Source organism: Phacochoerus africanus, chromosome 1, assembly GCF_016906955.1.
Source record: "Phacochoerus africanus isolate WHEZ1 chromosome 1, ROS_Pafr_v1, whole genome shotgun sequence".
In the NCBI taxonomy this organism is placed as follows: Eukaryota; Metazoa; Chordata; class Mammalia; order Artiodactyla; family Suidae; genus Phacochoerus; species Phacochoerus africanus.
The window spans coordinates 86,418,752-86,444,540 of record NC_062544.1 but is presented as its reverse complement, the minus strand read 5'-3'; positions in this window follow the sequence as shown (position 1 = coordinate 86,444,540).

The window sequence follows — 25,789 nt, the reverse complement described above, 5'->3', positions numbered from 1 at the left end:
CCTGGTGTTGGATTGTGCAGGTATAGAACATTTCTATCATTTGCATCTCTGAGATGATCATAAGGTTTTTTATTCTTTAGTTTGCTGATGGGGTATATCCTACTAATTGATTTGTGGTTATTGAAGAATCCTCACATGCCTGGGATAAATCCCACTTGACCATGGTGTGCAAGCCTTTTGATGTTGGATTTTGTTTGCTAGTATTTTGTTGAGGACTTTTGCATCTATGTTCATCAGTGATATGGGCCTGTAATTTTCTTTTTTGTGTGTGATAACTTTGTCTAGTTTGGGTATCAGGGTGATGGTGGCCTCATAGAATGAATTCTAAAGTGATCCTTCCTCTGAAATTTTTTGGAGTAGTTTGAGAAGGATAGGTGTTAACTCTTCTCAAAATGTTTGCTAGAATTTGCCTGTGAAGCCATTGAGTCCTGGAATTTTGTTTGTTGGGAATTTTTTAATGACAGATTCAATTTCAGTAGCTGTGATTGGTCTTTTCATATTTTCTCTTTCTTCCCAGTTCAGTCTTGGGAGATCGTACCTTTCTAAACATTTGTCCATTTCTTCTAGTTTGTCCATTTTGTTGGCATATTGTTGCCTGTAGAGAACATTTCCTCCATCACAGACAGTTCTATTGGACTGTGCTGAGAATGACATAGCCATTAAACTCTGAAAATATCATAAAAGAAAAATGTAAAATGCATCACATACTTAAAAAAAAAACAACTCACCTCATTTATGTGTTCTATGGGGGCTTTCAACTCAAAGAAATGTCCCAAATACCCACCTATAGCATGTGGAAAGCTTCAGAAACAATTAGAGCATACACTGTTCCTTTTCACATTGTTTGGTGGCTGTTTCTCTCCCGCCCCCTTCTCAATTTTCAATATCTTTCTGATGGAGTTATGTTCCATATGTAATATTGTTACAGGTGCAAAATTGTTTCTTTCAATCCTGAATGCGGCCGCACATGTGCGGCAATAGCTTTGAAGGCCAGCACACTATTACCGCCTATCCAGGCCTCTCTCACAGTCTGCGGGTCAACAGCGTTCTTCTTTGCTTGCTAATGCTTTATTGTCTCTTAGTATACATTGGAATAATAATGGTAATTTATGCAGATATTTTGTATGCATAGCAAATAATGAGAAACACCTGCAGAAATTTCCCTCCTTCTCTGAGTTCAGCAACTAATTATATTTTTAAATAATGGCTACCATTGAACACAATTATCCAAATCACTTTAAGTAATGGAATCTTTTTAAGGTGTTTTTGAAAATTTTAGCACAGTTTTTAAACACTCATTTTTATCTAGAAGATGGGAGGAAAAAAAAAAAGGCTAGTGGGCGGCTTACTCATCCAAAAAGCGGTTTCTGCCAAGAATGGAGCCGTCCTGGATTCTCCTCTGTGTCCAGGTCTGGTTCCCGAGGTATGACTAGTGATGAAAACCAGGTTTTCTGCAGCTGATTTTGGCAGCTTGCTCTGCTTTCCTTCCTCCCTCTCTTAGGCCATATAAAAATAATCAGATTACCTCTAAAACTTCTTTTTTAAAAAAGCACAGATTGCCATGTGATTTTCCCTTCTGTCAATCCAATAGTTTGAGGGGAAAAAGCACCAGCTTGGGAGTCAGAAGATGGACTGGCTTTGCTCTCTTGAATCTCAGTTTCCTCTTTTGGAAGACTGAGGCAGTTACTTTCCAAAGGGCTTTCTAACTCTAAAGAACCCCAAGCCCATGATGAATCCTGGCTATCAGGGATCATGTTCATCAAAAAAATATGAAACATGGATGTGATTGGCTAATAGCGAGACCAGTAAGAAAGACAGTTTCCTTCCCATGTCTAAATCCCGGGTTGTAGTCCTAATTAGAGCAAGTTTACAGAAAACTTCTGATATCTCTCTCTATAGATGTACAAATATCTTTATCTATATAGATATCTATATATGCTGCCATATGCATATAGTGCATCACTTGGCGATGTGCTGATTTGGGAGTTGAACATGGGAAGAATGACTTGGGAAGTTGACATCTTCTTGGGGTACTTGCACTCATTGCTAGCATGTGTGATTGTGATTGATTCACCTGCTAACATTTCTAACCCCTTTTCTAAGTGCCTTTAAGGAATGATTATTCCTTAGAAGGAGAACTCAACTCACGTACATCACATCTTTTCCTTTTATACTTCAGTTCATTTCACCAGTTGCAATTGCTGGAGTGCTTCTTCAAAAATGTTTAAGGAGTTCCTGACCACGAGTGGTTTGTCATCTGGAGATGGAGGTATGAGATACCAATCAAATTTGAAAGAAATGGATGGGAATTAAGCAAACCGTGGTGAGAGAGTAGATGACAGAGTTGTTCATTCTGATCAGGAGAATTAAGAGGATGTTTGGAAGAGGTGGCATTTGACCAGAGCCCTGAGGGACAAAGTGGGCAAGCTAGTGAGACCCAGAGGCTGGTCTGTGGACTAGCTCTACTCCAGGCTGAATGTTAACTGAGCTAATTGATGAAAGCACAAAGGAGGAAAATAAGGAAAGCAGAGCTAATATTTCTAAAGCTAAATATAGCCAAGGTACAAGAACGTCCTTTTTATTTTTGGAGATTGTGTTCTACCTATTCTTTTGTTGTCAAGGTATCTTTTCTTTTAAAAACAATGGCTAAAATATATCATTATTCTCAGCTTTTTTTTTTTTTAATTCTTTGGCAAAATAAAAAGCTGGAAAGTATATTTTAGTCCCAAACTTGAATATTTTGTTTGGTGTTTCCCTGGGTCTTTAAATCAAAAATCTGGTTGCCTCTGGGTTATAGTTCCCTCTGTTTCCTTCTTTATTTTTCAAACTTTCAAAGGCCTCTGTGTTTTCCTCAGGGGAGGAAGGGGGAGAGCCAAATGGATTTTTATTTAGTATTCTTCCTGTTACTCCCAGAGAGAGAAACAGAGATAGAGCATGAGAGATTAAGAGTTTGGGGGAACATATTCTACACGCTTTATAAAAACCAGTTGATTGCGATTTAAAAAATATCTACAAGACATGATAATTTTGCATTTGTAGGGAGAGCTTATCATGGTGTTTCATTTAATTTTGTATTGTTGTAGGGAACACAAAGGCAGAAAGAAAAGTCTGGGGAAAACCATCCTGGGTGACCCACACTGGACCCGGGAGTGTTGACAGAGGCTGTATAAAAGGGACACGCCCAACCTCAGAGAAAACAGCAGGGTTGGCAAAGAACCGCCATGAAAGACAGAACTTTCCTTTTGGAAAGTTCACGATTTGAAGAAATTCATGTTTTTCAGTTGTGGAATTTGGGCTAAACATTTTGTTGATGCTCATCCCATTTCCTGAATATACAACCTTCCTCTGTTATATGCGTTCTTATATGACTCACGTTGCAGGTGGATAGTTAAAAATGAACTGCCTGTGCTCGTCTAAACAAGATGAGGGCAGACTGATAAAACACATGAGGTGGCAAAGGTCCTTGCTGCCTTGGCAATGAAAGGAAGAGCCTTGTAACCTGATGGCCGGGCCTGGGGGGCTGGGGCCAGGGAAGGGGGAGGCTTTCATTTGAAATCAGAGCAGTGAGCAACATGTTGTTTTTCATTGTTATGATCTCTAAGCCCTTGCTTCTTGGAAACTAGCTCTCTTCCAGCCACAAACAGTATCTATTTCTATCCCCAGCCTCAGTTCCCCTGTTAAACTTCTAAATAAATAAACTCTGTGGTGAATAAGAAGGATTGTGACTTGGAAATGGCTTGACAGATACAAATGCTCTCATCCTTTAAATATGATCCTTGGAGTAGAATGGAAAGGTGGCATTTTTATTACTGAGGATTTTGAAGTGCACTGAAAAACATCACATCCACCTGCACGGAAGGTTGCCACTCTTCCCACATACTTAACGTCATGTGACCAGGGGAGCCCTCCTTATCTCCGTTACTAACAACACTTTACTTTTACATTAAACATTATCTTAAAGAAAAAAAAAATCTACTTAAGGGACATCTCTTGGCTGTTGCCGTTCTGAACATAGTTTTACATTGAAAGAAAGCATCTGTGGGCTCTTACAGTTGCTGGATCAGAAGAATGCTCTATATCACAGTAATTTGTAGAGTGTAAGATGGTGGCCCCTGGGGAAATGTGACTCAAAATAAATCTCTGAGAACATATATCCAAGGTGCTTGGAAACATCACCCTTGAGCAACTGGTTAAGTGTAAGATTCCCCCCACCCCCACCCCCAGCACACATAAACTTTGAGGATAAAATGCCTAAAAGAACAAGCAGAGTCTAGATTCAATGCTACACTTGCAATAATGTTCCTTTAAAAGAGAATCAATATAAATAAATAACAAAAATTCCAATATAAATAAATTTACAAAACCTTCAATGAAAACCTAAACTGCCTTCCCTCCCAATATCCACGTTATCATCTTGAAAATTGTCCTCAAATGTGGATGCTATACCTCAAAGAAGAGTTACTGCTGTGCTTTTTTGTTTTTCCCTAATACTCCCAAGCTGCTTGCTTGCTCTTCTCTAGGTAAATTCCAAAACTCGCACCTGGCTTAAAATAGGTAAGAAAGTCCTAGGAGACCTGGGAAGGCCTCCAAATACAATCTGCAAATAGATTAATACTGTATGTTTCATGGTAATCCTTTTTAACATCGCAAGAGATTTTTACTAACCGCCCCCGCCTTCTCAAACCGCAGTACTCAAGAATTGCCACAAGAGGGGACCATTGCTTAAATGTTGGAAGGATTGGGTCTTTTGAGGAATTTCATCCTGCTCAAATCTCTCTTGAATAGAAGAACCTGGTCAAAAGGGTTGAACGGAAAAAGTAAAGAGACAAATGCAGTCATCGATGCAGTTCTATTTTTTTTATAGCTGAGGTATTTCAGCTTTTAAACATTCAGATAAGCAAAGGAATTCTTAGGACTAAAACCTGGTTAACAGAAACCAAGACCGGAGTCAAGCTTCTGAGACAAATTCATATGATAAAGGAAATGCTGGAGCATCTTCATCTTTCCCCTGGCTTTAGTCTGTCAAAGAACAAGGCAAACTTTCTTTCTTTTTTTTTTTTTTGCATATAAACTGAAAATATTGAAATATAAGGAAACAAAGACAAATCCAAACCCTTGGCTCAAAGTGTTGATCATCAGACAGCAGATAATAGCAGTGATTGGTGACTGGAGGAGGGGATGTATGTTGCAAAGAATTCTTCCTTCCAACCCTTTGAACCACTGTGGATATAGAATCCGGATTTATTTATGTGATGAAAGACATATAGCATAGCCTTTCAGAGGTCACCAGACACCAGGTGGGCACAAGTCCATTTTCTGCACGGAGAGAACTACAAGACAAACTGGAAAATATTTGATGCCAGTAGGACCTTTATAGGAAAACAGACGACGGCTGAGATTATTAATCTTGACAGTTTCCTGATTTATTAGGACGTTGTCATCCTCTTCTTTTGTATCATTTGGCAAATGATCACAATATTAGGCTTAGTAGAGGCAGAGCTAAGGCGTTCTCCTGCCTCTGACAGAGGCAGCAGGTAGAAAGCAGTAAAGGCTTGAGTTTAGGCAAGAGGTAAATGAAATGAATTTTCAGTTACGTACTGTCATTTGAGGAACACCAGGTCGGTGTTTTTTTAATGACTGTCAACCTAGATACAGCTATGTAACTAAAATGCATTAATTAGCTCAGAGAAATAAACCTTCTGTTTGTTTGATAAATCCAAAGCAAGGGTGACTAAATTTAAAACCAAGGTTTCTAGCAGTCAGGAATTGCTACTGTTTACCATGCAGGCGAGGAAAAACAAAGAAAACAATTAGAAAATAATAGTAATCTCTGAAAGCTCTTCCTCTAAATTGTTATACTACACAAAACAAAAACGTATGAAATTTCTCCTTCTGAATCATTCGTGCAAAATCACTAAAACAGTCTTGGATAAAGTCATAGTAGACTCAACATTAGAAAGCACTGGACATATTTTATTAGTGACCTTCTTCACCAAGATATTTTTATATTGTATTTTTCGTCACCCCTTGCCATTAAAATAACCGCAACAGAAATCAAGCCTTAATAAAAATGTGTAACAATTAAAGATATTTCTAACTAAATGATATTATTCTCAAGACAGCTTCATCAAAATATAAAATCCCAAACTTAAAATGCTATAATTGAACACTTTTTTATTAAGAAAAGCCATGTCTGCACCTATGTTTCAAGACTGACATATTGTGCAATAAACAGCAATCAGCCTAAAGATGCTATATTAAACAAACCAAGTTTTGTTTTGCTAAACTAAGCAAAATTAGTTGAATGCCCTAAGTAATAGTTGCTGGTATTTTTTTTCTAAATTATTTCTCCACTTGTTTTTGTGTCTATGCATAAATTAAAAATCTGCTGAAATTTATTATTCATCTGAGATGTAATTAATATGCAAAATTATGCAAATTAAGATGCAATTAGGCTTCAATTCTCTAGTGGAATTTTCCATTATAATTTAATACAAAGTAATAGAGTAATTGGTGTCACGTGTAATTACGGTTACTCACGTGTACTTGCAGACGTGCAAATGATGTGGTATATGTTAGTTATCCTATGCAAATGGTTCCTGCAATCTCTTAATACTTAGGAATGAAGTAAACAAAGATGGTCTTCAGAAAAAGGGTGAGAGGGACCCCTCTTTCTTCTCATGTGCTACCATTTTGAAGAACTGTGTGAATAATTGTAACTAATTTCCCTGCATTTATTTCTAGGAATTTTTAACTTGGTGTTATACAGTGCATTGTTTATTACTTTAGAGGAATTATTGCTAGTAAAAAGGAATCTTTAACTAGAGATATAACAGCAATTCAGATGCCACATGGATGTACCCAGTACGAGAGCAAGCAGTGCAAAGCCCTGTCTAACAGGGCAGAGGTGTTTGTGCATCAGGCTCAAAAGGTCTCATCTTTAAAAGAAACAACACAGCCAGCTTTGCCAAATAAATCATTGTCACCTGTCACCTTATTGTGTTATATCCCGATTACAAAGTTGGCCAATTAGCTTTGCGGTCTCTTTGGAGTCATTTTTTTTTTTTCCAAACCCAAATTTCTTCCCTCCCACTTTCCAGAATTCTAGAAGAATTCTGTGTTATTTCTTTCTGAATGAATAAAGCACTGAGCAAATTAAATAGTTCTCTCCGTCACTAACCCTGCCATTTGGTTCAAGGGACTCAGCCGCTAACTACCATTTGTCTCCTTGTGTCTCCCTGGAGAAAGGGAGCAGGGGTCTCCCAGGCGCTTGTCCTGAGCCTGGAGCTGCAGCTTATAATTTCTCCATGAGAAATGATTACCGCTTGTTTTAAAACACCCATGCTGTGTTGAATCCTGCACAGAAAACATTATGATCTCGACACTTTCCTTCTCATAACTGAAGCACACACTTTAAGACGAGTATTTTATATTCTCAGCTCCAATTAACCTGAAGTGTTTCTCTTCCCTGTCTCCCCCTCAGCCCATCCCCTTCACCTAAGTCTATCCTTCTACCCTTTTGTAACAGATTCTGTTTCAGGGAACGGATGTGTCATATACTGTATTGCAATTAATAAGCGTGGGCACAGATGAAGAGGGAAGGGAATGCTATCAAGTAGTGGGATTATCAGCTTCACCCTTTCCCAATACACTCTCACTTCAGACCGCTCTTCCGTTTCCCCTCTGGCTGGTTGTTCGAGAGAATAGGGAGAGGTAAGAGAAAATAAATGCTGTGCCCTGTCACAGCTTCACCCATTCCTCCGTATGTAGCTCTCCCGCTCACTCCAATAATACTTATTAAGCAGGCAGGGCCATTCTTAGTCCCACGGACAGCTCACTGTGGACGTTTCTGCAGCGCTCTGAACAATGCTTGGATCTCCAACATCATCGATTATACAGCTGTTGTATGATCCCTGTAAATGAAACATACAAAGCCCTGTTCAGCTTGCAGGATCACTTATCATCAAGGAAGCTGGGATAGGAGATGGTGCTCTGATTTCTCACCCCCACTGGCCTCATCCTCTAGGTCCTGACAGATCCAGGGGCTTAGGGTACAGGGAGGCTGAGCAGGAATGATGAAGAACAAAAAGCTGAGGCAGTGTGGTTTTCTCCCAGAGGGAGGACATTGGGATGCAGGATCAGTGGACACCTGGGACCCCAGGATCTCAGCATCACGATGACCCTTCCTGGAAAACTCGGTGGCCAGACTGTCCTGGGGCAGACAGAATGACTTGGACCCAGGATGCCTGAGACTCCCCACCAGAATGGCTAACTTAAGGATATGCCGTCTTCTCAATTTTCTCTTCCCAAATCAAGATTTCTTATTTGTTCTCATCTATAGCAAGTTACACCTGTTAACTAAAACCCATGTTATGGGTCTTTGGTTTTTACTTTTCTGAGAAACTTGACTGGTTCGACCTGTTCTTCCCCTAGAGACCCTGACCTTAAATGCTCTCTGCCCCTTTCTTTCTCCATGTTTGACTCTTCAGCCCTCAGACTGATTGGCTAATCTGATATAAACACGACATTCTACTTGTGACCATCCATTCAGCCAGGTGCTGTCATGTGCAATCTCTATACCCCAGATTGTGCCTATTTTATAGACAAAAAAGATGGAAGTCTTAAGGAAGAAAATACAGGTAATTTATGACAAAACTGAGACTTAAGTGAACATGCTTTTTCCCTCTGTATGGATTTCATTTATCTTTATCAAGCATTTTGATATTCCATTGTCTTCTAAGAAATATGCAAAGACTCTATTGGGTGGAAGTGAATACACTGTTTTATTTTTGTAACTTTTTAACATATGGGAAAATATCTTACAATCAATGACATTTGACAGCCACCCTTAGCCAAACAGCAGTTATTACATGGCTGCCAATGTTTGTATCTGCACAGACTTTTTTGTTATTTTTGGTGAATGACTGAAGAACTGAAATCCTTTGAATGTTTAGCCAGCAATCTTTAAATCGAGGGCCATTTAACAAAAGAATACAAGTCTTTCTGTTGCCTGAAAAATTTCCATTTGACATTGTCTTGTAAAATCAAGAAAGTGTCAGCATGAAAACTCTCACTAGGAGTGTCAGTAACTTGGAAGAAATTCCTGGAGACAATGGAAGAGCACTTTTTAAGGAAATGCTATATCACCAATGTTTTAATAGCATATCGTTGTGTAGAAAAACAGAAATGAAAACTAATTCAGAGTTGTCAGACTCATAACATAAAGAGGTTTCTAGAAAACCAAACCAAATGATGGACTTATATTTCCTTTTTTTTCATTTTTCTCTTATTTTATATTTCCTTTTTTCTTTTCCTTCTCTCTCTCTCTTTCTTTCTTTCTTTCTTTCTTTTCTTCTTTTTTTATCTTTCTTTTGGCTTTCTTTTCTTTCTTCTTTTCTTTCATTTCTTTCTTCTTTCTTTCTTTCTTTTTCTTTCCTTTTCTTTTCCTTCCTTCCTTCCTTCTTCCTTCTTTCTCTTCTTTCTTGTTTTCTTTCTGTCTGTCTTTTTTTTTGGCTGCACCCTCAGCATGTGGAAGTTCCTGGGCCAGGGATTGAAACTATGAGAAGCAGTGACAACAAGATTCTTAACCTGCTGAGCCTCCAGAGAATTATCAATTTCCTTTATAAGTGGGCCCAAGAGTGAGAAATGATAAAAATGTATACCAAAATAACCCTGAAAGAGCTCTAAGACAAAAATGCTAAGTGATAAGAAAGTATTGTATTATAGGTTAATTAGCCATCATCTTTTCTTTCTCAGGGACACAAAAAATAATGGTTCATTTAACATTTATTTGTGACTTACAGATGAGGAAAGGTATTAGTAACTCATTTGATCCTCAGCTATCCTATGAGATGGGTCTTACTATTCTTGTTTTCTAGATGGACAGAGGTACAGAAGTATCTTGCCCAAGGTTCCATGTCTAATAAGTGGTGGTGCGTGGATTTGAACCAAGGTAATTTGACTCTGGAGTGCATGCCTAACCTGGGCTAAGTCTGTCCTATAGATTGGATTTGTTAGGTTTAAACATTGATTTAATTTTTTTTTCATTTTGTTGTTGTTGCAGACATTTAACATTGGGAAATTTTGTACCAGAATGTGAATTTCCAGCTTTTTAAGAGAATGAAATCTAATGATTTTGGGTGTCCTTATTCTCACCTGGTAGCAATGGTGTGAGAAATTACCTGCCTCTCTCCCTGGGGTGTCTGCTGTCCACCTGCCAATGTCCGATTCACTCATTTTTCTCACTTCCTCCCCCATACAGTGCCATGTCAGCTGGGTCAACACAGGGGACATCTCCTGGATAACTTCCCCTAAGCTACTGCTCCCATCCCAATCCTCTCCTTTCCCTACCTATACTCCACACAGCACAAGTCAAATCAGGTGAAAACAGGTTGAAACACCTCTGGCCCAAAGTTGTGGAGCAGAAATCTTTGGTTTTGGCCATGGTGGTAGGCAGGGTTTGATCAGAATAGTAAATTCACTAGGAGTTACAGTGAGTGAGCAGCTTATCATAGAGCTTTTTCCATTTTAAAATCCTGGTGGCTGGTGGAACAGTTTATGTAGCGCCATTGCTTTAGCATCTAATTCTGGGCGTGACATCAACAAGGATGACAGTAGAAAAGGAAGATGGGTGTGAAGTGGGGGAGGGCTGGAGCACATCAAAATACTTGAGGACAAGGTAGAACCCACAAAGTGTCATGCATCCTCCAAGCCTCCAACTTGGTAATGTGAAGGGTCTGTAGGAGAAGACAATCCATCACCCCAGAAGAAGAAAGAATCCTGGTCACAGAGTCAAAGAAAGCAAAAGGGGACACCTGGTGAAGCAGGGGACATTAGATAAGTTGCTGCTGCCTCACAACCAGGCGACTAATATACCTGTGATGGTGCATGGGGGCTGCAACTATTCCTGACCCCACACCAACCTTCCAGCAGACACATGACTGCTGCTTCTTCACTTCTGCCTTCCCAGCCTTCTGCAGAATTTTCTGGGGGCCTAGAGGCATCTAGGGAACGTAGGATTCTGGGAAATGTAGTTCCAGCTTAGCAAAATGAACACAGCACAAAGCCAGAATATCCCAAAGTCAACAAATCACAAGTTATTTTTTCCCCATGTGTATTCTCAGTTGTCCAAGCATCATTTATTGAAATTCTCCATTAGTATTGTCAAAAAATCTGCTGACTGTGTGAGTGTGAATGTATTTCTGGGTTCTTGCCTAAGAAGCTTTGGTTTCCCATCTTTGAGTCAAGATGATCAGGAACACGCCATACATGCAAGTCCCTTGGGTCATAAGCTATCTAATAAGGTGCTTCCTTATAGTCTGCTATTATTACATAAAATCTAAAGACTCATATGGCAAATCCAGCTTCAATCTTGGCTATCACAAACTAGTCTCTCTTCTTCCTGGACAGTTCCACCTAAATCTTGTTCTTGCTCTGCTGAGCTAGCTGATTTCTAACATCTACTGTCAAGTCAAAACTCATTGAAACTGGAAAGTTTGGATTGAGATTCCAACACTTGCCACAGTGAGAAGTTTTTTTTTGAATTTTCTGAAGACCTTTGTGTGTGTATGCTCATGGAATGCCCAGGTCTCCCTTCATTTCGTGTTGCATACTAAATACACCTGTATCATCATAAACCCATTCCTTACTTAAGCAAATGATATATAGTTTCCTAGACATAAACTTTTGACTTCTCAGAATCCCACATTTGCAATGATGCTATCATAATTCACTGTGATGTCCCAGCATTGTAATTGATAAATAGTTAAGTCAAATTGAACTGACATGAATTTAAGGAGTAGGAGGAAGAGGATATGATCCATGTTCTGGGGACATTGTATCTATTATGAGGTGCCCAATATTATCCCTTTTTTTCAGATGAGGAAATTAAGATCTAGAGAGATTAGGTCAATTGCCCAAGGTCGGACAATTATTACTTGGTATTGAAGCTCATGGATTCTAAGATTTGGATAAAGCCTGCATTCTTTCCACAGTATCATGATGCTACCTTGAATTGAAACAAATATACATTGAATAAAAGTGAATTGAATTGAATGGTATTGAGCTAAAGTGGAAAATTCACCTCAGTGCAGAGATATGGGGCTCTAGACACTATAGTGTTAATTATGCTATATCATTACAGCCAACACCCATCACCATATGCCTATTTCCTAAGGGTGATTCTTTAAAATATTGAACTCTTAATATGTTTTTAATCTACTTTTATTAATAAAAGTTTTAGCTAATAAAAAAAGGTTTGAACCAAACTCTTGGGTGATTTATATTGCTGTAGTAACACCTATCTCTGTCTTTGTGAGAATGGCTCCTTTGATTTCAGAGTGCGGGAGAGAGGCCTGATTAGGATTGGTGCATGATACTTCTGGTCTTATTTGACCTGTTTACAGGACGCAGAGCTGCCTGGAATGATAACTGCAATATGAATAGTTGCTGGTGCATCAGTTACCAAGAGAGGACTTGTAAGAGGCAGGTTTCATAACTGCTTAAGTTACCCCATCCTTTGACCCAGAACACTTAGGGAAAAAACAACAACTTGTAATTCCATCATTGTGGAATGTTACTTACAGACTGTTTTTGAAATAGATCAGGTACAGCTGACTCATTTCTCAGAAAAGGAAACAATGCAAGTAGCTCAAACTGATCTTACAATTTATACAGAATCTTCACTCACACAATATCTCATCTATTCTATCTCTGCAGTCTCTTCCCTAGGAGGTGAGTTGTCTAAGGTCACCTGGTTAATAAGTGACAATGAAAATGAAGTATTAGAAACCAAAGGTTTATTAAATGTGTGTTTTTTACTAAGATGTTTGCTTAACAAATATATATCGTACAGAATCCAGTAGATATTGTTCTTAGAATGTTGGGTTGACATGGCAAAAAGAGAATGTGAAATAGGCAATAAATGCTGAATTGCCCTCAATCTGCAGACAGTCTATTATCAAAGAAAAAGCATTGCCAGTACCAAGTGGGAAGGGACAAGTGCCTTGGAGTGGTTCTAATCATTTTCTGGGGGAATTTAAGTATCTCAGTGAAGAGAAAGATTCTCAAGGATTTCTAAGGGAGGGGACCATTTGAATAGATGTTTATAGATACATAGGATTTGAATATTTAGGTATAGAGCATATAAAGCAGAAGGAAATGTTCTAGGCAGTAACAACAGGCAGGAAATATGAGCCACGGAGAAAACAATGAAGACACTTTCCTTAATTCTCAGTCACATCATCTTTTCTTATTTTAATGTCTAGACTACCACGAGATATCTTAGAATCAATTCAGAAGAAACTTACCAGCCATCAGGCTCTGGAATAAGATGTGTATTAAATGAATGATGGACTGTGCAGTCAGTGGTGTCCCTTGGTCAAGGACTTGCAACTCATCTTGACAAAATCAAGGGTAAATGAATAAAAGCAGAATCTTTGATTCAACATTTAAGTTGTGGAGAATCATAACAGATAATTGTTGTGGAGAATCATAATCTCTCATAAGAGATTAAGGTTGTTGAGACTTTATCATAAGGGCAATCAGGAGACACTGAAGGTGTTTTGAGTAAGATGCAATAGGATAAAAATTGTTTTTGGGAAATTAAATGGACAGCAATATATAAGTAGGATGAAAATAAAAAGATAGTAGGTAGGTAGGATGCTGAGAGGTGATTAAAATAATTAAGGAAAGAAATAATCTAAACCATTGATTTGGTTACTAAACAGCAAACCATCTCCGAATGCAGCAGCTTAAGCCAACCTTCATGTATTCATTCTTTAATTCTACAGATTGGCAATTTGGACTGATTCTATCTGGACAGTTCTTCTGGTCTCAGTGAACTATCAGAGCTATTTGGTCTAGGATGGCTTCATTTGGGAGAGCTTGTCACTGCTCCATGATTTTTCATCACCCAGCAAGATAGCTCAGGCTCCTGAGGCTGGGAAGAGTTTCTACAAGGAGAAAATTGTCAAGGTCTGGTGAAGCTTTGGCTTCCAACAGGTGTTGTGTCACTTCCACTGTGTTCTGTTCATCAGTGCAAGTTCAAGTTCAGACCAGATACAAAGGGAGGGAAAGCAGAGTCCACCTTTTGATTCAGTAGCTTCAAAGTCACATTGCAAAGGGTTGTGAATAAAAGGGAGGATGGGAAATAAATATAGCCACTTCCCCCCAGCAATTTGCCACACTCCTCAGTGTTTTATTTCCTTCATTGTTATTTTTTTGGTTGTTATTTTTTGTCACTATGTGAGAAATATAGCAGAAAAAGCCATTTTCTGGAACATATATTATTAATAATTTCTATTTAATTGTCACTGTCCTTGCTCAAAAGAAGTAAGGAAATATTGTTTTGTCTGTAGTTTAAAATTAACTCATTCTATCCTGATGAGTCAATCTATAATTTTAAAGCTGAAACATTTGGCTTACACCATATATAATAACATTAATTAATGTGATTTTATGGACTATATTTGCCTTCTTTTTTTTCTCCTATGTTCAAATTACATTATAATAAACACATCATACTAGCCTTAGTAAGTGAAAAATATAAATCAAAGGAGGCCCATTAAAGAAACATGTTAGAAAAATATTTGGTACTTAAATATTGGAATTGCTTTTGAACCAGAATTTCACTGACCCACTCATTTGAAGATGATTTTCTTTCAATCTTTCTCATTTCATTGGTAGGTTTGTTTTTAAAGATCTTGATAAGTCAAAGAAAACCTTTCTAATACATTTCATGAACTAAGAGGGGCAGGATAAAATATAATTGTCTATCTTAGGAAAATTTCCTTTCAATGTGAAGCCAAAAGAAAAGATTTCCTTCCACATCCATTTTACAAACATCATTTCATGTAGCTATGCCTCTGGTTTTCATACAGTTGCCTTCTTGAACTTTAAACATTTACAAAGTATATGGTTAGATAGAAATATCTAGAATCCCATTTCATTGGAGTAAACATTCTTACCAGATCACGTGTCTTCATTTTCTACCTACTTATTGAGGCTGTCCCTCCTGATCATGGCTACTGCCATTTCTCCAGTTCGGATCTTTATCACTTGTCTTCTGGACAAATGAAGTAGCCTCTTAACTGATGCCCCTGCTCTCAGCTTTTCCTGCTTTGTAATGTATCCTTTTGTTTCTTTTCTCCTCAGATTATTTACAAAGAATTAATGGCCTGGCCAGGTATTCTTTTTTTTTATATGTAGTTTATATATGTATATACACACATGCATATATCTCTATTATTTTAGATTCTTTTCCATTACAGATTATTATAAGATATCAGGTATAGTTGCCTATGCTATACAGTAGATCTTTGTTGGTTATCTATTTCATTTATAGTAGTGCATATCTATTAATCCCAAACTCTTAATTATCTCTTGCTTTTCTTTCCTCTTTGGTAACTATAAGTTTGTTTTCTGTGTCTGTGAGTCTATTTCTGTTTCTTAAATAGGTTCATTTGTGTCATATTTTAGATTCCACATATTATTGATCTCATATGATATTTGTCTTTCTCTTTCGACTTACTTCACTTAGCATGATACTCTCTAGATCTATCCATCTTGCTGCAGATGGCATTATTTCATTCCTTTTTATTCCATTGTATATATGTACCACATCTTCTTTATCCGTATATCTGTTGATGGACATTTAGGTTGCTTCCATGTCTTGGCTATTGTAAATCATACTTCTATGAACACTGGGATGCATGTATCTTTTCAAATTATGATTTTCTCTGGCTAGTGCCCAGAAGTGAGATTGCCAGATCATATGGAAGTTCTATATTTAGTTTTTTGAAGGAACCTCCATAATGTTCTCCATCATGGTTGCACCAATTTATTTTCCTACTAACAGTGTAGGAGGGTTCCCTTTTATCTACATCCTCTCCAGCACTTATTGTTTGTAGATTTTTTGATGATGGCCATTCTGACTGGTGTAAGGTGATACCTCATTGTAGTTTTGATTTGCATTTTTTTAATAATTAGTGATATTGAGAATTTTTTGTATGTGCTTTTTGGCCATCTGTTGATCTTCTTTGGAGAAATGTCTATTTAGACCTGACAATTTTTAATTGGGTTTTTATTTTTTGATATAAAGCTGTGTGAGATTTTTGTATTTTTAGAGATTAAGTCCTATCAGTCACTACATTTGCAAAGGTTTTCTTCCATTCTGTAGGTTATCTTTTCATTTTGTTTATGGTTTCCTTTTCTCTGCAAAACCTTTTGAATTTAACTAGGTCCCACTTATTTATTTTTGCCTTTATTTTGATTACTCTTGGAGGTGGATCTAAAAAAATATTGCTACAATTATGTCAAAGAGTGTTCTGCCTATATTGCCCTCTAAGAGTTTTATAGTATTTGGCCTTATAAGTCTTTAATCCATTTTGAGTTTATTTTTGGGCGTGGTGTAAGAGAATGTTCTACTTTCATTCTTTTACATGTAGCTGTCCAGTTTTCCAAACACTGCATATTGAAGAGGCTATCTTTTCTCTATTGTATATTATCTTCTTTTTCATATATTTATTGACCATATGTGTGTGGGGGTTTATTTCTGCGCTTTCTATGCTTATCCACTGATCTATATGTCTGTATTTGTGCCAGTACCATACTGTTTTGATGACTGTAGCTGTGTAGTATAGTTGAAAGTCAAAGAGCCTGATTCCTCCAGTTCCATTTTGCTTTCTCAAGATTGCTTTGACTACTGGGGGTCTTTTCTGTTTCCACACAAATTAAAATTTTTTTTCTAATTCTGTGAAAAATGTCATTGGTAATTTGACAGAGATTACATTGAATCTGTAGATTGCCTTGGGGAGTATAATCACTTTAATTATATTGATTCTTCTAATTCAAGACCATGATATATCTTTTCATCTGTTTGTGTAATCTTTGATTTCCTTTAGAAGAGTCTTATAATTTTCAGGTCTTAGGAATCTTTGGGTAGGTTTATTCTTAGGTATTTTATTCTCTTGATGTGATGGTAAATGGGATTGTTTTCTTAATTTCTCTTTCTGATATTTCATTGTTAGGGTATAAGAATGCAAGTGATTTCTGTGTATTAATTTTGTATGCTGCAACTTTACTGAATTTATTAATGAGCTCTGGTAGCTTTCTGGCAGCATCTTTAGGATTCCTATTTTAATCCAGAGTCCCCCCAATTTATTTGTACAAAAACATATTAAAAAAAATTAACATATTGTATTTTCTCTCAGAACAAGTATTGAAAAAATATCCTTTGGGAAATGAGATCCTATGCCTTTAGTAGAGTTATCTCTTAAAAATAATACTCTTTATTTTTAAATTAATCTTATTATTTATTTGTTGATAAATGTTTTTTGGAATTCTTACATGTTTGAGACATTCTTCCAGGTGCTTGAACTTGAAAGATGCCTCAAACTTAAGTTCTGACCTCAGGAAAGTTGCAGACTTAGAGGGGAAATATGTGCTTGTTTTGACAACATATGTATTAATATAAGAGCAGTACAGAGAGAACTGGCACAAATCCTATACAAGGATTATATGAAAATTTATGAGGAATTTCACATTTTTCTCTTAAATGTTTATACTTTCATTTTAAAAGAATGATCAAGGCAAGGATATGCTCTTTCATCATTTCTATCCTAAATTGTAGTAGAAGTTTAAGAAAGTGAAATAAGGCAAGAAAAGGCATAAAGATTAGAAAAAAGAATTAAAACTGTTAATATTTGCAGATCACATGATTGTATAGTGAATCATAAAGAATATACAAAACATCTACTAGACCTAATAGTGAGTTTAGCAAGGTCACTGTATACAAAGTTAATATAACCAGAGGAAATATTTAGAAAATCAAAATTTTGAAGTTCCATTTAAAGTTCCATTTATAGCATCAAAAAACATATACCCTTTAAGGATAAATGCAGCAATACATTAAAAACCTCTACATTGAATCCACAAAAGATTAACAAGAACAAAGAAATCATTAATAAAGGGTGAGATATACTATGCTCATGGATTGGAAGATTCAACGCAGTTGAAATGTCAGTTCTCTTCAAGTTGTTGTGCAGATTTAATACAAGTTAATCATGAAGTTATAAAAGCCATTCCAAAATTCACATGGAAGTGCAAATAACCTAGAAGAGTGAAAACAACCTTGAAAAAGAAAAACAATATGGGAAGGCTTACATTCTTAACTTCAAGGGTTACTTGTTATGAAGCTAAATTAATCAAGACTGTATGGTATTTATGAAAGGATAGTTAAATAAAATGGAATAGAGAACCCAGAAATACATCCACAGTCACATAGTCAACAGATTTTTGACAATACTACTGGAGAAATTCAGTAAATGATGCTTGGACAACTGAGAATAACATGGAAAAAAATAACTTTGGCTTCTACATCATGCCATATGTTAATTTGGATCATAGACCTAATTTTAAAATCTAAACTTATAAAGCTTATAAAAGAAAACCTAAGAAAATATCTTCACTACTGAGGATTTGGGGAGATATTATTTTCAAAATGTATTTGGCACAAAACAAAGAATTCGTATCCAACAATTCAGTAATAAAAAGACAAATAATTCAATGAAAAAGACCTGAACAGAGACTTCACAAAGGAGAAAATATATATGGCCAATGAGTAAATGAATAAAAGTTTCAACACCGTTAGTCAGCAGAAAAATGCAATTTAATCCAAAGTGTTATCACACATTTAGCAGAATGGTTAAATTTAAAAAAGGCCAATGACAGTAAATGTTGTCAAGGATATAGAGCAAGCAGATACCTCATGCATTGATGATGGAGTGTAAAATAGTACAATTAATTTGGAAAACCATTAGTTTTTTTTCTTCAAGTTGAGCATATATCTTCCTATGGTTTAACAATCTCAGTGCTAGGAATTTTCCCAGGAAAAATGAGAAAATATTTCCACACAAGACTTCTTAGGAAATATCCATAGGAGAGTTATTCAGAATAGCCCCAAAATAGAAACAGCCCAAATGCCTATAATGAAAGAATAGAAAAATAATTTTTATATATTCATGTAATAGAATAATATTAATCAACAGAAATTCAAAGCTATTGACCCATAGAACAGTATGAATCTTTCAGACAATATACTAAGCAAATGCAACCAGAAACAAAAGAATATACATTGTATGATTACCTAAGTGTGGATTCCTAGAGCAGGAAACACTAACCTACAGGGACAGGGTATTTACTGGGAAGAGAAAAGAGGGAAATTTCTACAATGAGAAAACCTTATTTCTATGTCCTAGTAACAGTGCGAATTACATGGATGTAGGCATTTATCAAAATTCACTGAATTGTACACTTAAAATTTATATATTTTACTACAGTAATTTATCATATAAAATTTATCATTAAAAAATCCAAATATTAAACATGCTTAGCAGAAATTATTTTCACAAGGGTATGGACAAACAATTCTAAAATAACCCTCTGTGGGTTCTGTGATTGAGCAAATAAGTAAACATATTGATAATAATGGGCACCAGATTTTTCTCTGTTGGAGTTATAAATACTGAAGAAGGAGATGTAAATAAAGGGATGTTGTACTGGAATTGGAATTATCAAGTAAATTCTTTTTTTTTTTTTCTTTCTAGGCCCATACCTGCAGCATATGGAAGTTCCCAGGCTAGGGGTCAAATCGGAGCTGCATCTGCTGGCCTACACCACAGCCACAGCTGCAGCAACATGGAATCCAAGCAGCATCTGCATAATTATCATAACCTACACCACAGCTCATGGCAATGCCAGTTAGGATCATTAGCCCACTGAGTGGGGCCAGGGTTTGAACCCAAATCCTCATGAATACTAGTCCAGTTTGTTACCACTGAGCCACAATTGAAACTCCATCATTTTTTATATATAAATAGTTAGATACAGAAGTGTGTGTGTGTGTGTGTGTGTTCATGTGTGTGAATCTGTTGTTTCCCCTAGCTCTGAACACTGAAAGATGTTGAAATTTATGAAATACTAGTAGCAACAAGCAGAGCTAGTATTCAGATATTGGCTCCTAAATACCATTGTCCACTGAAAGGTACAAGGGTTGCTTGGAAGAAAGATTAGTTTCATGGCGAAAGCTAAAATAAAATACAAAATGTGTTATTCAAGAAAGTAAGAAAGCAGCTGAAGAATGTTGAAGACATGGCAAAAGAGAAAAGGCTGATCCAAAATCAGGAGCAATTTGAGTATCAATATAAATAGTGCCTAGACATAGGATGATAGTCCACAGAATAAAATTAAAATATGCAAGTCCAAAAAAATAAAAATAAATGCAAGTCCAAACTAATATAAAAATAAATGAATGAATGAATACTTCAGGTGATGGGGTGGTGGAGGGAAGGAACCTAGGGCAGACATCAGACCCCAGCAGAGGAGAGGCACATCTGCTTTTCCCTACATCTTGTTGCTGCTCACACTTTCCCCTCTGCTTGACACAGCCTTCCTTGTCCTCACCAGCTTGTTGTCTGCTTCCCTCACTCTTCCTTAAGGTCTAACTGTATATCACTTCCTTTGGGAAGGTTTCTAGAATTCTTAGAAGCATCTTCATGAAGTAATTATTAACCATTTGTTGTCCATCTTGCTTTTCATTGTTCCTTTCTCTCTCAGCATAAGCAGCAGGAATTCTGTTCATGTTTCTTAAGAGCCTCTCTTTTCTGCTAGGTTCATGTTGACTTCTGTACTTCCTGCCTCCTTCCCCACTGGTAAGCACTTAAGCTTTAACTTATTTTTTAAAAATGCTTTCCTAAGAAGGATGCTATAACGTTAATTACGTTGTATTAAATTGTATCCCATCTATTGGTGGTAAGCTATGAAAATGAAAGTAATAGGGGTCAATTAAGTAAAAAAAAATTAGTTTATCTTCATGCCAGCTGTGAAAAATGCATAAGACTGGCTGGGAGCCAGTCCCCGAGGCCCTGTAAGGTACATCTCTCCACCTGCTTGCAGGGCAAACTTTTCAAAGGAAAAAATATCAGCAGATGACTGTGGCTCTCCTTCTGTGCTAGGATTCAGAGATGATGATGATGTTGGTGATGATGATGATTGTTATTATCATTATTACTTTGCTCCCTGACTGGACAGTTCTGAATTGGGTTCTGTGACAATAGATGGCTCTGTCACTAGTTGGGCCAAATGAGTCACAGTGATTCCCGCAAAGATGGGTGTCAAACAGCCATGGAGGTATCCGGATGCCTGCTCACTCAGGACCGGAAAGCAACCTTGTGCTGAATTCCAGGACTCCCTTCCCCTTTCCTTGGCTCTTGCTGAAAATAAAACTTACAGAAGCCACCCAGCATCCCCCCACCCAGCCCATCAATCATCATTCTTTCTGAAGATTAGATACAAAAATAATAGATCAAAAAGAAGTAGAGTCCTCTGAGGAGGATAGATTATTCCCTCATGTGGTTAGACTCTAGGGGACAGGCCAGTTAAAACATAGTAACATGTTACAGGTGGTAACCTCTCTGATGCTCATGGACCTACCAGCCTTTGGAGAGTTTTGCCTTTACAGGCATCATAGCCCTAACTACCTCAGCTGGTTGAGTGTGGTCATGTTGCTGTAATGACAACTGACTTGCACACTGAGGCTAGATGAACACCTGTTTGAGACAAAACCCCAGACATATTCAGTTCCTGAAGGTATACAGAGCCCCAGGGAAAGAAGGATATAAGGGACCTTGGAAAAACTTCCATTGCTGGCATTATCCTCTGTATTTTTAGAGGATTCCTCAGATCTGTTTTTTTTTTTTTTTTAATGTTTCGTAATCATGGGAAGTACTATATATTGTAAACATTTAATTATAATTGATATTGATATGGTTATTTCCAATTTACATGATGGGATCAGATCTTCAATCTAGGCATATTCTCATTCTGGGTCATAGGTATGATACCTACAGAGAAGATATATTAATTTCCATTTTATAAGTGAAGAAACAGAGACTTAGAGAGGTGGAAATATTTTCCATTGTAAAAGAAAGAGAATTATGTAATAATGAGTTGAAAATAAGGAGTCATTAGAAAACTGAGTGGCCGGTAAACTCCATCTTGGGTATTTGAAGAAAATGTAATAAAATAGAGGGAAGGGGCATAATTGGTATTATCTGGCCAAATGATCTCAGTAGAAGATGTGTTAAAAAAGGCTGGGGTGGATTAAATCTACACCCCATTACCTGTAGGACTTGGAAGTGAGATGATCCAGGATGTTGCTGGGCTCTGTCTAGAGATTTTTGGGACCTAGAATTTTTAGGACTTGCAGATTTTTTGGACCTAGGAGAATGGGAGACATGATGAGATTGCAGATAAATCAAGGTACTTCTATCACATTAACAAAACCATTTCCCAGCTCTTTTCCATGTAGGATACAATTTTGTTCTTTCCTCTGTACTTCCTGTCTCTTCCCTCCTTGAGCCCAATCATGTTGCTGTAACGACAACTGACTTGCACACTGAGGCTAGATCCCTTCTTACTCCATGTCAGGCATTGATGATGTCTCATTCAGCACTGATTACTTGTAGGGAAGTTTTAACTTTCTAAAGCTCTGTTTTAGGCTCAAGAGAAAAAGAGCTGGAATAAGAGATCAGTTTCAGTTTTTGCTACTATTGAGGGTAAATAAAGATTTTGGGGTTAATAGATGCAAACTATTGCTTTTGGAATGGATTAGCAATGAAGTGCTTCTGTGTATCACTGGGAGCTATGTCTAGTCACTTATGATGGAGCATGATAATGTGAGAAAAAAGAATGTATACATGTATGTGTAACTGGGTCACCACACTGTACAGTAGAAAAAAATTGTATTGGGGAAATAACAATAAAAAAACAAATAAAAGACTTTATGAAATAGGAGAAAGGTGAAGAAGAGGAGAGTACAAAAGAATGTTGGATAATGATGGAGCCCAGCAAAGAGACCTTGAGTCTTTCTCTTTACTTTCTCCATGCTTCATCTCCCATCTATGTTTAATCCCAGAGGACATTCTAGAATACCTAGAGAATTTGGAGATTTGAATGTAAATTAGAACTATGTAAATTTTCATCAGTAGCACCTGGGATGGAGGCCGGACCTAAGTATTTCTGTGCCCAGATGGAGCAGAAGCAATCTTTATAATCAGACAATAAATCAGAATATTTCACCCTGAGGTCAGCCTATTGTCTTGTTGTCTTTAAAGAGTGTGCTAGTTTAGTCGGAGGGTAGGTCAAAGTTCAGACACCTGGGGGAAGGACAGAAAATTAACCAAAGTTTATTTAGCAAGCTTTTCATTCTGATTGAACAGTGAGGACAAAACAGTTCAGCTAATCATTTATGAGGCAAAGAACTGGAACTGGAACTCTGCCTCCCTTTTCACAGGTAATCCATGAGTCTTATCTAAGTCATATACAGAAAGGTGGTTCTTTGAAATAAGCAATTTCCCAGAACACAAAAGAGTAAGGGTATTTCTTTAATATTTGCTGTTTTCCAGGATTTTATCACTCAAATAAAGTTCAACATTTAAAAAAAATTTATTTTCTGATTTTAATTTTTTTCCATTATAGTTGATTTATGGTGTACTGTCAATTTCTACTGTACAGCAAAATGACCCAGTTATATATCTATCTATCTATCTATAGATAGATAGATTCTTTTTCTCACTTTATCCTCCATCATGTTCAGCATTTTTTTTTCTTTTTAGGGCTGTACTCACAGCACATGGAAGTTCTCAAGCTAGGGGTCAAATCAGAGCTATAGCTGCAGGCCTACACCATAGCTGCAGCAATGAGAGATCTGATTGACATGATATGAGCATGACACCACAGCTCATGTCAATGCTGGGTCCCTGACCCACTGAGTGAGCCCAGGGCTTGAACCTGCATCCTCATGGATACTGGTCAGATTTGTTTCTGTTGTGCCGCAATGGGAACACAATGTTCAGCATTTTCAATGGACCCTGAGTAAACCACAAAAATGGATCCAGAATGGTCACCTCTAAGACTTACACTTGAACTTTAAAAATGAAGAAAAAAGAAGAAGAACAGAAGGAAGGGGAGGAGAAGCCATCACTTTAGCAGCACTTTGGGAAAAAATTAAAGATTCCTAGTAGAGCAAAATACTGACCTCATATGTCTTATCAAAATTAAATACAAAAAGGCTGAAGAGGAACAAGATACCCAAGTAGAGCATATGAGCCAAAGGTTGTTTAGCCACCAACTTTCTATTTAGTATATGAAATCTCCGAACAGTTTTGGTGATGCTTGAGCTCAGAGAATATTGTGCCATTGAACCCTTCTTAAGGGAATTACTAGACAATGAATTTTGGCCAAGTAAGAAGTATGTAGGTAGACAGTAGCCAAAGGACTGGAAATAAATATTGAATGTATTTACCTCAGTACCCAGACAATAACAAATGTGGAAGCTAAGACGTCAGAATAAAATATAAATATAATGTGCCTTGAATATATAAAATTATACAACCAAAACCGGATAGGCAAGGGAGAAAGAAGCTAAGAAATTAAGTAAAATTTTTATATGTTTTGTTGAAAGTAAACACAATTAGTAACCAAAGTCAGAAGAGAGAGAAGAGGGAGTAGAGGGAAAAGAGGAAGAGAAAATATCCTAATTTTTAATCATTATTTATAGCAGGGATATAGTTAAAAGAAGTACACGACTTAGGGTATAATATTAATATTTATTATTATAAAGGTAATGGCTAAAGAAAAACCTAATTTGAATGGAAGAAAAATAACACTCAAAAAGCAAAGATAATAGACTTTATAATGAAAGACTTTAAAATCACGAGGAAAATGTAATACAAATAATAACATGGAACAAAGACAAAACAATTTTTATATCAATAACTCACTTATGAAAAGGCTTACTTAGCTTTTAAAAGAAGAGAATTTCCCAGATGGGTTATAAAACCCCATTCGATGTTCTGTGGCATGGGCTTACCTATAAATTACTTTAGTAAGGCTGAAAAATGAAAGAATGAAAAAAAAAAAAGGCTGGAAAATAAAAATAAAGCAGAGACTTCAGCCAAATTGCATCAAAAAAGAAAACCTCACAGTGCAAAAGCGTGTAACTCACAGTGAACATAACTCAGTTATGAATATCTATGCACCAAACGTTCATAAAGTATAAATTGCAGGCGATAGAAGCATAAATAGACAAAAGCACTAGTGGGAAACATTAATTCACCTCTCTTGGTCCATGTCAGATCAAGTGGCTGGAAATAATTAAGTATATAGAATATTGAAACAACATAAATAAGAAAGTAGAGCTAATTGATAAGATAATTATGTACCTTATTAATTTTGAATCAACCTGGGAATATGTGGAAAAATAGGCCACATATTAGACCACCAGGAAATCCTTAATCTATTCTGAATTATAAATAAATAGGAATCTCAGGTACAACCTTCTCTAATCCCCATGCAATAAAACTAGACAACAAAAAGCCCTGTTATCTGTAAACAGTAAGAACATTTTCTTAAAGTCTACGTTGAAGAATAAGTAAAAAATGAGATTACATCATATATAGCAAAAATATAATAAGGACAGAATCTATGGGATGCAGTTAAAACAGGGTTTAGAAGAAGACTCATAATCTTAAAATACTTAAAGTCCATAAAAAATGGAGTCATGGATAGATACCCAAATCAGAAAAGTTAGAGAAGGAAAAAATTAAACTGAAGGAAAGCAGAGAAAGTTTGGTGGATTGAATGTTGGTCCCACTTGTTCAGCTCTCCCTGTATTTGTCCTCTGTCTCTGGACTGAGTGATCAGACTTGCAGCTTTCCTTGAACAAATGGGA